The 16,043-nt window shown below is 46.5% G+C and overlaps 1 long non-coding RNA gene across 2 annotated transcripts in view; it reads left to right on the plus strand.

Moving 5' to 3' along the window:
* The first annotated feature begins 2,824 nt into the window (after positions 1-2,824).
* The window catches only part of LOC135377085 (uncharacterized), a 51,446-nt gene continuing 38,227 nt past the window's right edge, over positions 2,825-16,043 (plus strand). For both annotated transcript variants that reach the window (XR_010418017.1, XR_010418016.1), the window contains exons 1-2: positions 2,825-2,869; positions 11,865-11,915. This is a non-coding gene — a long non-coding RNA (uncharacterized LOC135377085). The remainder of the gene's footprint in view (positions 2,870-11,864; positions 11,916-16,043) is intronic.

Genomic DNA, 16,043 nt, shown 5'->3' on the forward strand with positions numbered 1-16,043 from the left:
AAGCAAAAGGTATAAGTAACAGGCACAGAAATGAGTATCACAAATATAGCCATATTTATACAAAACTTAAAACTTTTACATGTGTTACCTGCTATAAAAGTCAGATCTAATGACCAATGTAGCCCGTTGCTACTGCAAACAATTTATATTTGGCTAACGTGTTCATTTAGCAAAGTTAAACTGCTCTTACAAGCAGTCTATTAACGTAGACAGGAAAAACGCATATTCACCCTTTTTAGAGAAAGACACACGAACGGTTTGTCTTTTAAAAATAAGCAGGCAAGCTACACAGGCACTATGGATGTCGGTTTTGTACTTGATATACAGGACAGTCCTCAACCGTGATAAATATTCACAATAAAAATAAAGGCAATGAAAAGATATGCGGTCAAAAGTATTTTTCTCCCAAGAACTCTTCCCATGTGTTGAAAGATGGTGAAAGATGCACATGAAATAGACACTTGAGGCTTTGAGGCTTGTTCCAGCCTCAGAACATCAATTGTCTCATCTTCCCATGTGCTTGTAAGTTTGATTTAATTTTAATGAATGCAAATTGAATTTCTTAAACTGAACTTCAAAATTTACCAAGCCAAATTATCTTTCTTTTTATATGGAAATTGAGTTGACTCTGAATTCTGTCCCGTAATGCAACAGCAATAGCTGAAATAAATTCGCCTGAAACTGGTAGAAATAAGCCTTCAGCACCACCCACTTTTTAGCATGACGAAGTCAAGACTTGACAACCTTTTCGATGTTTGCTAGGTCTGGTAGTTCATTTCACCTTAGTTTAAGTACATCACATGGGCTCGGTAAGTCGTAACGCGCGGTCGTCATCACACCTTTGCAAGTTGTCAACAATACGAGGCTTTACGTGTAAAACTGCGCTTTTTACTGCGAGATTCTCGGATAAAAATAATTACCGTGATCGAAAACCATCCAAAACGTCGTCCAGAAACAACAACCGCATTGTTTACAAACAGTTTGGCCGCCGGTCACGGGTGCTGCCATCTTTAGGGTCACGTGTGCCTTGACGTTTGCTGTGACGTGCGACGAGGACCTTTCCAGCACGCATTGCGTTCGCCCAGCACGCTTTCGTCTACGGAGGAATACATTGGATGCCGGCCCTGTGATTTTCAATGACTTCCTCTTTCATCATTAATTTCTTAGGCTCTTGAGGCTTTGTATGTATTTGTCCTTTCTATGTGTTCTAGCCTCGGAACATCAATTGCCAACATGTTCCCTAGCGCGTTGTCCCGACCTGATATCTTCCTTTGATCATTTCATCAAAAGACCGACTGTTTAGAAATTTTACTTCCACGGGAACGTCTTCTCTTTCTTCTGCGTCACATTCGTCGCACCTGCAAGTGCGTGCAATTTTACGAACACCCGGTTTACGCTAACCTTACCAAAGCAAGTTCATATTCAAGCCATATATATATATATGTGTGTGTGCCTTGAATATGAACTTGCTTTGGTAAGGTTATATTGGTAAGGAATATATTCATCCTTCCTCGTGTTTCGGATCCTTCACACCGAAAAAACACGGATTGCTCTCTATCCAGAGTACCGGTCGCCCCGGAAAGCACGCAAATCTCTCACTTGAAATGCACAGCTACTGCACAGATTCGCATGCCTGCTGGGGCCACGAGTGCTCGAATTGAGTGGCTGTCCAGACACACACTACGATTACATGTTGCAGATATATGAGTATTTACTCCAGCCTTTTCAACTTTCCAGAAACGTTAATTATCGTGTGCTATTAGGAACATCTCAAATACTCTGCTGGTCACACGATTCCAGACGTCCACAAGGCAATCAAACAAGCGACCAACCAAACAGCAGGTGTGATGCATTTTATGTAACATTGTAATTCCTCAGCTGCGATCATTTAGTTCTGTTATATTGTTGCTCAACATGTACATCAGAATATGTGTAATATTTCACTACAAACGAAGTGCATTTTTGTGGTGCATTTTTGACTTGGACCTGCCTTTGTTTGGAACAGCGATCCTGCATAGAGCCACCGGTTACATGCCAGTTCGGCTGGTATCAGCTATGCTGTGTTATCGTACAGAGACCACTTCAACCGGTTCCTTCTCAGTAGTCAGGTTTGCAGCTGGTCCCAGTTTCAACTGGTACCACTTGTGACTGGGACTGGTTACAGAACCAGTTGGGCCAACTTGTACGACTTGATGGAACTTGTCCCTGTTCGATAACCGTTCAACTAGTGCCAGTTGAAAAAAAAAAAAGTTCGCCTGGGATGCAAGGCGCCGTATGGGATGAGTGATGCTAGCGAAAGTGGACATCCAATTAAACGCAAAGGGGTGCTGATATACATGTGCCTGGAGGCACAGTAGGCCAAAATGAGAGCAGATGAGCAAAAAGTGTTCGGTTGCTTCATTCTGACCGCAGTGGGACAAAACAGGTGATAAAAAGCGTTCAGCGCGGTGAAGATAAAAATTTACGGGCAGCGCCAGCTATCAGGCGCTACCCGTGGCATGGAGCTCGCGTCACCTAGACTTATTCCCGGTGCAGTTCTCAAAATTCGACAGAATGGTACTTTTTCCCCTTCTTGCTGTTCTTTTTTTTTTTTCATAATGTTACCAAGAGAAGGCATTGTTTACTATGGCAATTTACAATTTCACACTCAAAAGGGCGTAGACCTTTCATTGTTGAATGCAGAAAGTATGAGGCATTATGCATGAAGAATTATTCAGAATTACATATACGGTGTAATTACGGACCGTGAATGGTGGCCGTGAACCGTTGGGGGAGACACCGGCACACCGTTGAAATTGACAAGGAAGAAAAAAAGGCTCGTTCCCTTCTTTTGCTGCGGACTCTTGGCTGCGACACACCAAGCATTACTGTGAGTACTCTTCTGTGAATTTCGTAGTTTGCAAGAGCGAACCGTCACTCCGAACGATGTCAATTTCGTACGAGATTTGTTTTGACGCCTTACCAATGTGGATATTATGTAAGCGTTCAAACGTGAGGAGATTAGAACGAATGGTCTCGTGTGCAGATTGATTCTGAGCGTGTTAAGATGTTCTCCTCTTCCAACGTATCGTAGTCACGATACGATACCGTACGGTTGCTTGCAAGCACTTTATACGGGCTTAAACTTGGTAATCGGTGATGCTGTGGAATAAATCGGGACAGCAGGTTTCAATGCCAGTCGTGCGTATCTTTGTCACTTTAGTGTTCATTGGTACAAGAACCTGTGGGCTAAGCCCCGGATATCGGGTCAACTTGTGTGTTCCGCTCGTTTGCGGTTCGTTAAGCGGCAAAATCGCAACGCAGCCTTTGGAATCTGCAGACTGTGGCGTTTCACGACGTTCAGAACGCGCCAACGATAACAATTTATACGTGGTAGCTCAGCCCTATTTTTCTGGGGCTTGCTCTATTTCCTTCTGTTTGGATCACAGCCGTTCTTTGCCATTACTTGTTGTAAAGGAGAAGTGTACCTGGTCTTGTGGCACTTGTATGGTCACGTTAATTGTCACAAAAACGCTTATGCCCAGGGCGTTCCATAGATTAGTGGCATGTTTCAATGCAATGGGGAACGTCCTGCGCAATGGTTGTTATTCAGCGTTATGCATTTTTAGCGTATTTTTGTTTTCGATTATGTTGTTGGCAACATAACTGCATAGCTGCCACACGCACGGGGATGCGCCCAGTTTCCAGCTGTTACATGCTCACATGTGTCATGCTGTGTCATGTTGCGGAATCTCAGCAACAACAATTGGCTCACTCTTAGCAACGGACTTCGCCACATGACACGCCCTTACGTAAGCGCCGTCTCAACTGGCATCACTCTTCACCTTATTTGCTGAAAACGGGAGATGTACGTCATATTTGTAGCATTATGCAGTTCATAATTCCCACAAAAATGGCGTACGATCCCCTATTCATCAAATCAAGGGACACAACGTTCTCATTCGGGATGACGGTTGGCTAAGAGCGTGCTATGTGGTGAAGTTTATTTTGGTGGTGGTGTAATTCCCCATCCATGATCATAAAATACAGTTCTTGTTGCTGTTGTTGAACCAGAGGGGTAACTGTGCGCTACCTGAGCAGGAGTTTACCTCATAGCAAATTCTCATCACCACTGAACTCACCGCACCATCCACCTCACAGTACTGTAGGGTTACTGCTTCCGATTCGAAGAGCGAAGTGGGCGTACGCCTTTTGTAGCAATGTGAATATATCCTGATTGCTAGAAGGCATACGCCCTTCTCTCCCTTCAAATCAGAAGCGATCACCCTATCATTCGTGGTAGTGATCGGCGCACACCGTGCAATGAGGTGAAGCTCAGTTTTGGAAGTGTAGGAATGATTGACTCTGAGCATGCATTGCGGTTCTGTTTTATACCTGGTTCGCACTTTCAATACGCCATGAAGTAGGTCAGTAGGTAGCCTTTTGCGCGCCCTCGCAGCTTTTCCCCTGTGAATGTTGAATGGTCTCATTGGACTGTTCTCAAATAAACATACAAATCGTAATAGAAAGGCTAGAAAAAAAAGCTGAGAGAGAGGGAGAAAAGGAGTTGTACGGACGCAAGACCCTCTCTCAACGTCCAAGTCCGGGAGACGCCATGGTCGATATTCTGCCGGATTCGGCCACAGCCTTTCCCACGACCTCCTAAATTGTAACGACCATGTCATATGTACCCCTTCCCAGCGCCGCATTTGGAAGCTAGCGGTGGCGGTACTCCTCGAGTCGGCCTCAATTTCAGCAATGCTTCGCACTTCTAGCGGTAGGTGCCCCATGGAAGAGCCTATTTCAGAAGTTGATTATCATCGTTCATTCTAGGTGTTTTCATAGGAGACTATCGTCTGCTGCGCTTTCTGCACGTTCAAAATTCAAATTCCCATTGTGCAATCATGATGTAGATCTCGCGGGCCGACAAGTAGAGCCCCTGGCGGATCGTGCGGACGGGCTTCTCATAGGGGTTGCCGATTATGGCACGGTCGTTATAAAATCCAGTAGGTCGTGGTCTTTCCACGTGTGAAGGCAAGTGGCGGTAGGCTCAATGATATTCAAATCAAAGGAACTCTCTGCGGCTTCCACTGGGCTCTGTGCGTCATGCCGTGTGCGAAGTGTGTTTGTTTTGTCTGCCAACATCTGTGCGCTTGGATTCTGTAGGAAACGGGCATCGTAGGGGTTTAAATCTTATGCTGCGGCATGAAAAAACGGCGCACGGAACTCATAGGAGACACTGTTCGTAACACGCTAGGCCTGCCATGAAGAGTTTATCTATTCTTTCTGCCTCGACAATCTCACGAGCGGTCTTGTTGACAGATCTTGCTAGCACTTTGCTTCCTCGCAGTGCAGCGGATGGAAAGGAGCTTCGGTACCTTCCGAAGAGAATTTCTCACTCTAATTTGTTTTCCTTTTTTTTTTTTTTTGCTCTTGTTGATCTTTTATATTTTCCTCTTCCTTTTTATTGAGCCCTGTTCATTGTCCGTTGGGGAAAAACGAACAGCTAGACATCATAGCGGCAGCTTATCAAGACAAATGGACAGTAATCAGTGAAACAGAATGTACCGTATTTTCACGCGTATTAGCCGCACCGCAGATAAGCCGCGGGTAATACGACGCGACTGCTTTGTGCGCTAAACCAGTGATGCACATATAAAATCAATAGAGACGCTCAACGTTCGTCGACGCCGTACTCCCTGCCAGCCGCCCTGTTCCCGTACTGGTCCGCGAAGTCGACGACTTTTAGTTTGAAGCCGCTGTCGTAGCTGTGCCTTCGCGTTAGAGCCATGCCGCACCTCTAACTGCCGTGCCCACGAATGCTGCTGCTCTGGTCAAATGATAACTGATGCTTAGCTGACCACGTTTTATCCCGATGTCAGGTGTATTGAACCCTTCCCGTGGGTCTGCCGACAGAGGCGACCGTAGGGAAGGCCATAAACCCTGTCCACATTCCGGTGTCGGCATGATGTATAACAAAGGAGGTCAGTTCTATAGTGTTCTACTAAGATCGGATTGTGCCCTTGTTGCGTGTTTTTCGTGGATTGACGGGTTAGTGGTGTTCCAGGAGACATGAATCACTGTCACCCCTTCTGTTAAAGCTGCGTGGGGGAATGTATTCGGAAGGTCAGTCCACTCGAATGTGGACCCGCCGCTGTTCGGTATTGTTCGTGCACTAGCAGGGCGGTCCTGTTCCGAAAAACATGAGGCACTGTCGGCCCTTTCGTTTAATCCGGGGTATGGGGAAAGAAACAGGGAAAACTAGTCACCAGATAAGCCGCACCCGCGGATAAGCCGCAGAGCGTCCGTGACAAAAAAATCGCTAATAAGCCGCGGGTAATACGCGTGAAAATACGGTACTCGTCTCTGACAAAAACAAATGGGGTACAGTAAAAAGGAATCTAGAGGTTGTCGCTTATGTGCCATCACACTGTCCTAAAATTGTCCTTAAAGATGGCCTGTGGACATTCTGATTATACTATGGGGACGCGGTATAGTGCTAAACTGACACATTGAGGACAATTTGAGAATCAGATTTGACCCTCCTGAGCCCAAGGATGACAATGTGTTCTTGGGGTGGTAGCGATAAAATATACCGACGAACCCGTGCCCAGGCGTTCTTAGTCAAGGTTAAGGACTGGATGCCGATCGCTCGCGTTAGAAATAAAAAATGGCTCCATATGTGTCTCATTTCCTGCGTGATCTAGGGTGCCTACATCAGCGTGTTCCGTCTTAGGGTGGTGTCAATCTTTGACACACCACATGATGCCGCCGGCCACCTTGGTCCTCATTCCCTAGACGGCGTGGTATTGCGAGCATACTCTCTTACTCTTAGAAACCAACTAACTTCACCGTATACCACGCTCTCAGTCAACCACAATCTCGTTATCTGCCCTGATTTGTTAAAACGAGAGGTGTACGCCTTTTTTTGGTGACACTTATGCCGCACATAATCAAAAACAAAACGACATACACGCTTCCCATTTTCGACAAATAGGAGAAGGCAATGATGGTTGGCTAGCAGCGTGCCATGCGGTGAATTTCATCTCGGCAATACCCTTGACGATTCTGACAAAGCAGGGGACCAACATGGCGGCCGCCTGAGGGACATCGGCTGGAGGTATCACCGCGCTGAAGTCGGATGTATGTAGGCTCCCTTGCCGTTATCGCGTTGTTATCACTGTTCCTCCAAATTCCGTTTGGTGCGTTCGCTAGGATCACATTCTACACTCTTAAAAATGAACTCCACTGCATAGCACATTCCTAGCCAACTATCATCCTGATTTGTTGAGAACGGGAGGCGTGCGCATTTTCGTGACACTTATTCAGAATTGTCCAAAACTGCGTACGCCTCGAGCTTTCCACGGATCAAAAATGATGAGGTATCGGTCTGTACAACAGTGGGCCTTAAAGGGACTATGAAATTTCCCGAACCCTCATAGTTTTTTTTTTCTTTTTTGCTGGAAACTATTCTTGCCGTCGAGAAACTAATATGCCAGAATTTTTTCGGGTGAAATCGCTCCATTCTGTGAGAAGCGCGCGCTTGAAGTGTCTCTTCTGCGTTCCTCCTCTCCCGCGCTAATTCTCCTGCTGATCGAATAGTTGTACAGACTCTTTTTTGGCCCCCGTTACGTCACTGGCATCGCGTAATGCCAAGTTAGCGGCGTTGCGTTGGCGCCTGCTCGTCCCCAAGAACACACGCGGTCCTCAGGATGTCTCCAACATGTCATCGTGTCTTCGGCCTTCGCGGTTATCCAACGTCCTGAGGATAACACTCTCGGACTGTCCGTGAAGAGTCATTCAGGTACGTCCTGTACCCGTCCCTGTGGGTAGCCTGCCAAGTTAGCGGCGTTGCGTTGGCGCCTGCTCGTCCCCAAGAACACACGCGGTCCTCAGGATGTCTCCACAGTGTCATCGTGTCTTCGTCCTTCGCGGTTATCCCACCGGGTGGTCCACCGTAAAATTCTCTGCCTCCAAAAAGGATGACTGTCTATGATACCTGGAGCATTTCTCGTGGAATGGAGGAGCCGCGATTCTGTCGCACAGCTCTTGATTTTCTGGGAGGACCAGTTGATGACTTCCTGAGGATGTCATTCAGTCATTCAGGATGTCAGTCTCGGGGTTTTACATTATGCATCATATTCACCAGCTCGCTTGCTTCCTAGCCATTTTTTCATTATCTTAACGTATTCAGGTATAAACAAGAAAATGGCCCCGTCAATATCATATATGATAGGATAACCTGATATGATTGTGCATATGATAAGGTAAACTGAAATCAAATCACAAAATTAAAGAGACTTGTGAACAGCCTGAATGTGAGGCAAGATAATGCTTTCCATTCCGGCGATCCGATTGCTTCCCGTCATCAAAAGCTGTCCGTCTCGTCACTGAGAAACATATGACACTAGATGCTCCGCGGATATTGACGTGAATTAGGGCAACCAACCATCCAACATTGTCTCGGTATGTCGGCGAAACCCACAGGATGCTACTGCGACAGACTGCGACCACCGCGCGGAAGCTGGCGTCATGGACCAGATGACCGCAACGCATATGCATGATCCTACGGCGCATGCTCCTGGCGGGACCACGACACGTCACGATGACGTGTCGCGCGCCCGATCGTAGTTCGCGTCAAGTTAGGGCCGGGTCCCATAGCTTTATGCGAGCAGCAGCAGCAAAGCAGCAGCGGTGCGGCAGCAGCAACACGGCAACATGGCAGCAGAGCAGCTTTCTGCTGCCGCTGCTCTGCTGCTGGAGGCGTCCCATAGCTTCGTTTTGAATTAGCGGCTGCAGCGGCTTAGGAAACACAAAGCGTGTTGGCAACTGTGGCATTGTTTACATTTCGCACATTCCGAAGGCGTACGCAGCGGCTAAGCCTTTTAGTGCACACACCTAGGAACGCAATCCTAGGTGAAAGGCGTTTGTGTGAGAGATATATTGTGGATTTGGAGCTCATAAGTGAACTTCGAGATGAGTGTGGTGGTGGTCTGAGCCTCGTATTACCTGATTGACTCTTCGTTGATGTGTAGTCAGTTTCATGACATTCAACGTAGGTTCGTCCTCCTGCTGTGCAGAACCGTCCTTGCTGTGTTGTGTGGAGATTCTTCTACGGGATTTTGTCGTATAAATATTGCCTCGTTACTATAGTATTCGATATTTTGACTTACGGTGACTGTCAAATGCGTACGTTGCTATTAGTGAAATAAAATTGTCTAACGAAAACAAAGGCCCCTTCTGCTAGTATTCGCTGCTTTCTGCCTGTTTTCACAAGGAATGGGTTCATTATCTATCTCTGTCGAACCTTTTTTTGTTGTCTGAACGTTGTCTATCTCCATCTAACCCTTTCCAAGGGTCAGTTTCATTTACAACCACCTAGCAAGGTCTTAGAATACCGACCACAAGAAATTTGTTCGGTTTGGTTTTCACGCGGCATGGACGTGAAAGTAATTTGCTTGTACGTTATCAGGTCACGGGCTTTGAAGTACTTTCCAGAAAACAAGCGAACATGTAGCTACAACTGGTACACAACATATGTATCACGTAGGTCCGGTCGAACACTTTATTGAACTTATGAACTGAATTATGTCCTGAATGCGCACTTCACGCAGTCCCGATGATTGAACACTCGCTCCAAACTACTGGCAATCACAAGCGTATCCAGATCTTCAGAATCAAATTACGGAACAAAAGGAAACAAACCTTCTGCCGTCACTCACCGCCCTGCTAACCCTAAACACCGTCGAACGAAAACAATACCAACCAGCCTCCTGATTGGCTTTCGAGACCGGCTGCTCAGGCTGCAGAGCAACAGGGCAGCACAGCAACCAAAAATTCGGATACGAGAGCAGCAGGGAATTTCTGCTGCTCTCGCCCAGTGCTATGGGACCCCTCGTGTCGCTGCAGCTCTGCTGCTCCGCTGCTGTTGCTCTGCTGCTAGTGATGTGTCGTTCGTGGACGAACCCTTCAAACTGAACTAGTCATTCGGGTGAACTGAACGAACTAGTTCAACAACAACCAAAACATTAGTTCCTCAATTCAGTTCATTGGGCCTCGACACCCACAACGCATACGCTTTGATACGCTTCCAAGTGTGACATCTGCGCCATCTAACGAACGTTTTGAAAAGCTAACAAAGCACGTGCGCGCATGAAGAAGGGCGGGAGACCACGGCGCATACGCTGTGGCCTTGAGTGGCTGTGACGCTGCGCTGAAGTGGACTGTGTGAAGGAAGAGAACTGGATGAACTAAAGAACTAAACGACGTCGCGAGTCGTTTTGAAGGACTCGCAGAGCCTGCCGTTGCCTGTCAGAACTGCTGCTCGTCCACAGCGCATGCGCTTAAGGAAGAGCGCGGTCGGTGCGGCGAGGCAGAGCTTCAAGTGGACTTAGTGAAGGTGTGAAGGAAGAGAACTGGATGAACTAAAGAACTAAACGATGCCGCGGGACGTTTTGAAGCACTCGCAGGGTCTGCCGTTGGCCGTCAGAGAAGGTGCTAGTCCACAGCGCATGCGCTTAAGAAAAAGCGCGGCGAGGGAGAGCTTCGAGTGGACTGTGTGAAGGAAGAGAACTGGATGAACTGAAGAACTAAACGATGCCGCGGGACGTTTTGAAGCACTCGCAGGGTCTGCCGTTGGCCGTCAGAGAAGGTGCTAGTCCACAGCGCATGCGCTTAAGAAAAAGCGCGGGGAGGGAGAGCTTCGAGTGGACTGTGTGAAGGTGTGAAGGAAGAGAACTGGATGAACTAAAGAACTAAACGATGCCGCGGGTCGTTTGGAAGTACTCGCAGCGCCTGTCAGAACTGTTACTCGTCCACGGGGGAGGGAGAGCCAGCAGAGCGGCTTTGAACGCCGTATGGATTGAAGTACTCTGGGCAAGTGAACTATATGAACGGCGAACGCTGAACAAGAGTAAATCATTTAGAACTGATTGCGCTGAGATCGCTCTGAGCTCCTTCTCGCAATTGTGGACTGCTAGTGGCGCCGTTATGTTCTGACTTCTGGCTGACTGCTTGTGTGACTGGCACACCCTGGAGCGGGCACGCTATTTTTGCGGCAATACACTGCAAGCTTCCCAATTTTTCCTCCACAACGCTACGTTGTACTTTTCTTCTAGCTCTCTCATGCATTTGAATGAAATGAGTTGAAACTGCGGTTACTCTATCACACTTCTGTGTTCTCAAATTCGCAGCAAGCAGACGTAAGTGATCAGAAATACACGATTGTAACATTGAACGACGACGGCACTTTGCATATTGATCTGTGCATTACTTTTCTCGTTAAAAATATACGTAGAAAATTAAAGCAAAATAAAAAAGCGACCTAAAAGATTACGTTCGCTATGTTGATGTTCTCGAACCTTTGGAAAACTGAATTGCAGGATCATTTTGTTGTATCTCTCTTGGTCGAGACACTTTAAAGTTTGGGACTATATTACTTGATTGTGTTTAATTGCGAACAGGTGAACGAATGAACTATTCTTTTAGGCAGTTCAGTGGAGTGAACTGAACTAAATGAATTAGTTCACAAAAATGAACTGACTTGCCCATCACTATCTGCTGCTGCTGCTCAAATCGAGGCTATGGGACCCCGCCTTTACTCACGGCGCACGGTGTCTTCGCGCGGCAGCTCGACAGGGCGTGGCGCCAGCTGTACTCCCTTCGCGGCTCCGTTTAAATTCGCTCCCGAGAAAACTCCTCGCATGACGAAGGTAAAAGTTTGGTTCTAGACTCGGAAAAGTGTTTTCTTTCTGATGAAAACGAGAAAAATATCATTTTATAATCGTGCTGTGTGGTTTGGTTTTGTGTTCGTTGATCCGGGTGTCAAATGCACCTCCGGATTGTGCCACATCGGATCAAATGATAAGGTTACTTGTATTTTACAGACGCTCGTGACAACTCCACGTTCTTGAATCATGACCGCAAATCCCGACCAGGTGAGTTGCCTCACAACAGTATTGCCGACGGAAGACTTATACGAGTAGTTCCACGATACTGTTGTGAAGTATCGATTTATCCAAAATCGCAAGCATCGGACGGTTCCAAAGTCTTTTATGTACCACATGCATCCAAAGCTGTCGTTGGTTATCCAGGTGGGAAAGGGAGACGTGTACACGCGCGCTTTGGAGAAAATCAACCCTACAGTGCCAACAAGATGGGGTGTCGAAGCACCCTGCTGTTGGGCAAAGTTTGATGGTCTGGTATCGTCTAGGGGTTCCTATCACATCATTGCAATCTTCTTTCGACATTATCCCCACTCCACTCACCAACTACAGGTGTTAGATGAGGCGATAAGATATAATTAGAGTTGTGCTTCCGAGTGTAGTCCTACGCGGGTCAGAATTATCTAACCTGCGCTTTGCCAATTCTACCTTTTCCTGAAGGAAAGCACTCGAAAATTCGCAGTGTAACCACATTGGTAAAGTAGTGCCGACGAAATTCTCACATTTTATTTTTATTTTCTGCGATGACAGTGCCACTCCTTTTCTATTGATGCGAAATTCACTGTTGCGCGTGAAAAGAAGGCGAGTTCCGCAACACTTGAAGTCACAGGAAATATTACTTAATGATTTCTTTAAACTGTGTAACATTCCACTGCGTAACAGAAACAAAAAAGACGAATGAAAAAAAAAAAACGAAACACTGAACACCGAGGCTGAGTGCTTGTCACATTGTACAATGTGCATTGTGCATTGTGCAATGGTACACACGGCCTGAGAAAGCACAGAGCATCGAGGGTAGTGTCATTCACTTCGGAGTGAACTTTTGTGAAAATACTGGCTGCCAAACTGAAGGTCCGTTCAGCTTCTGCGCTAGAAGAAATGACACTCAGATATATCTGTACCTATCACGTAGTCAGCAGTCCTCTGCCTCCGCCTGTCATAAAAAGTGCTATTTCCTTACTAAGTGGTGAGTCTCTGCCTGATGGCCTGCAGGTGTTTTACTTTTCAGTCATATTCGCTGTCACGAAAATCCCGGGATTTTCCGGAAGAAATGTCGGGACGTAAAAAATTGTCCGGGATCCAGGGATATCCCGATTGGCAACCCTAGATATAATGCGACAGTGACATCAGGTAGAGAATTCAAGGAACCCGTAAAAGAATGTTTTGGATGATGGGTGATTCAGGACTAGAGTGGCTGATATTTCCATCAGCGTGCTCTTCTGGGCTTCGTACCTATACAGGAGCAGGCCAGTTCGTCAACGAGTCATCCAACTTGTCATTACATACAACGATGGTATGACGAAAACGACACAGCCCGCATGCATCGGATTGTGCGCCCTTGACGAGAAGCCCCAGTTGGACAAACATACCGACAAAGCAGTGAGAAGAAACGAAGAGTTTCGTAAAGATCTTTATCCACTGGGAACATAGTAGCTTTTGTTTCAGGTTCCCGCCAGTCCCCCAGGCAGTATGAAACGTAAAATGTGCACATGCATGTGACATGGATGAGACTCCTGCAGATGATGGCTGCCACCATTGGATTAGCGTCATCCGATAGCTTTACATGGTCTTTCACATGATATAAAGTGGCTGGGTTCAAGCGCATATTTTGTCCGCCTAGTATCGCAAAACCACTAGTGGTACGCGAAAATTTTGCACGTTCTTAATTATTTCTTAAACTGGGAGAGATCTGAATTATGCCCGTACTTTGCACTGCTGGTAAGGTACCTGTAACGTTGCGAGCGCTACCGTGTAACGACGGACCCTCAAGCAAGACGCTCACACTTGGTGTTCGTTTCCAGGAAGGATGTGTAGAGTCCCCTTAACCTCCCCTTTTTCCGTTTATTTTTTCCCAAGACACATCGTCTTCGTCACAATACGTTTTATTGAGACGCAGGGCTACCTTTCCGTGGAGCGATTTTTCCACACAAAGGCGCTCCTGGTATGTTTACGAGCGCGTTTTGCTTTGCGTAGTCTTTGCTTGGTAATTTATTGCCCAAATGTTGCATTGTGTACTTATTTTGCACTTATGGCACGTATGTTTATTTTTTCCTTTGGAGATGCAGGGCATGACTTTCGTGGGCGCCTTGAACTTGCTATTACGCACTTTCATGCAGAAAGTTACAATACCTGAGAATACAAATTTGTTACCGCGTGGTTGCAGCAGTCTCTTAGATTGGGCGCATTAAGTGATAGTTCCGAAGCTGTGCACGCTATCTTTAATGAGCTTTATGCCCCGTAGCGTTATTTTTGAACCACGAGGAGTACTACAAAGCCCGTAAGACCGCTGTGATGACAGTATGTTGCTGCTCCCAAGTATCCAGACAACACGGTGATATCCAGTGGACATCCAGTGGATATCAATGGCATGCACTCCTAGAGTATTGTTGAAGAGCAGGCGTTCAGGAGTCTTTTGAACTGCGTTGTTCCCGAATATGTTGTGCTGGCACGTACGATCCATTGTGCCTGAAATGTTTGAGAAAGCTAAACAGAGCGTTGAGTGCGAACTGCGTTCTATCTTTGAAGAATCTCCATGCAGCTATGCCACTGGCTGGATAGATGGCTGGACCTCAAGAGCAGGAGACAGTTTCCCTAACGCTTCATGTACTACGAGAAGACATCACGCTACGGAATTTCGTGATAGCGTGCCGACACATGAAGGCTGAGCACTCGGCAAAGAACTTTACTCGAAACCGTCATCGAAGAATGGCACATTCCCGCGTCTCTTCCTGGCTACGTTGTCACGGACAAAGCGCGCAATTCCGTTGCCGCTGTCACCTGTACGAGGTGGACGAGCGTAGCACACTTTGCGCACATGTTACAATTTTGTGTGCATGATGCGAAGAACAGCACACCTGGGTTTCAAGACATTTGCTCAAAGGCAAGGGCAATTGTTGGGTACTATAAGTTCCTAAGTTCCCATCCATACTTCCTGCACTCTTTTACAGCTGCTGCAAGTGGATTTTCCGTTTCATTTCTGAGTACATCCGGGAATGCATATTTGAGGTGCATGCTCTGTTTAAGGTTCCCAAAATATCCATTCGGGCCATACAACCCAAAATATGAAGTGGGTGCAAAAAAGGATTGCCTACATTTCTGCCATTTTGGTTTTTTGAGAAAAGTAATAATTAAACAGTGCAAATTACAAACAAATTATGCAAACTACACTCATGCAAATTTCATGGAAAAGTTCTCTATCAGGCCGTACCATCCATCTGCAAAAACCATGTGCATGATTCTCTGACACTAAGAAAGTAACAATACAATACAAAGTAAAAAGCAACGCCCAAGTCAAATTAACTGTGATTACACTGAGGGAAGGTAAAACGGGTGGGAAAACTTTGTATTACAATTAAGATGAACAAGGCTTTCGTGAAGAGCCTACACTTCATCAGGTTAAAGAGTAGCCGTACAACAGGACGTATAAATATATACCAGTAGAAAGGGAGGGAGAAAGGGAAATAGAAAAGCAAAAACACAATCTGGGACGCTTATCTAGCTGAGGGAATTGAAAAAAAACAATAAGTAAAATAAGTAAAAAGCGAAGCAGACTGGACAAGACCAAAAACCACATGGGTTAAACATATACGCTGACCCGTTACAGTTGTTCAACTTTTCATTAAGCTTCAAGTGGGTCGTCCTTCCGTTATCCAGGAAGTGTGGATGTTGGGGGTGGATGTGTTTGCAGACCGGGGGGGTTGGCAGCGCGGCCGGCTGGGGACTGCGGAGCGACCTTTAGTCCTCCCCGAAACTCCCGGTTACAGGGAGCATCGGAAGGGTCGCCTTGCCTTTTGGGGCTGTCCGCGCTGTGAACTTTCCCCCTGTTGTGTGCCTGTGACACATGACCCTGGGCTGTAGTTTTTGGTCTTGTCCGGTCTGCTTCGCTTTTACTTATTTTACTTATTGCTTTTTCAACTCCCTCAGCTAGATAAGTGTCTTCGATTGTGTTTTTGCTTTGCTATTTCCCTTTCTCCCTCCCTTTCTACTGGTATATATACGTCCTGTTGTACGGTTACTCTTTAACCTGATGAAGTGCAGGCTCTGCACGAAAGCCTTGGTCATGGTAATTGTAATAAAGTGTTCCTTCCCGTTTTACCTTCCCTCGGTGTAATCATTAAGAAA

This window comes from Ornithodoros turicata, chromosome 1 (genome assembly GCF_037126465.1).
Source record: "Ornithodoros turicata isolate Travis chromosome 1, ASM3712646v1, whole genome shotgun sequence".
Lineage (NCBI taxonomy): Eukaryota > Metazoa > Arthropoda > Arachnida > Ixodida > Argasidae > Ornithodoros > Ornithodoros turicata.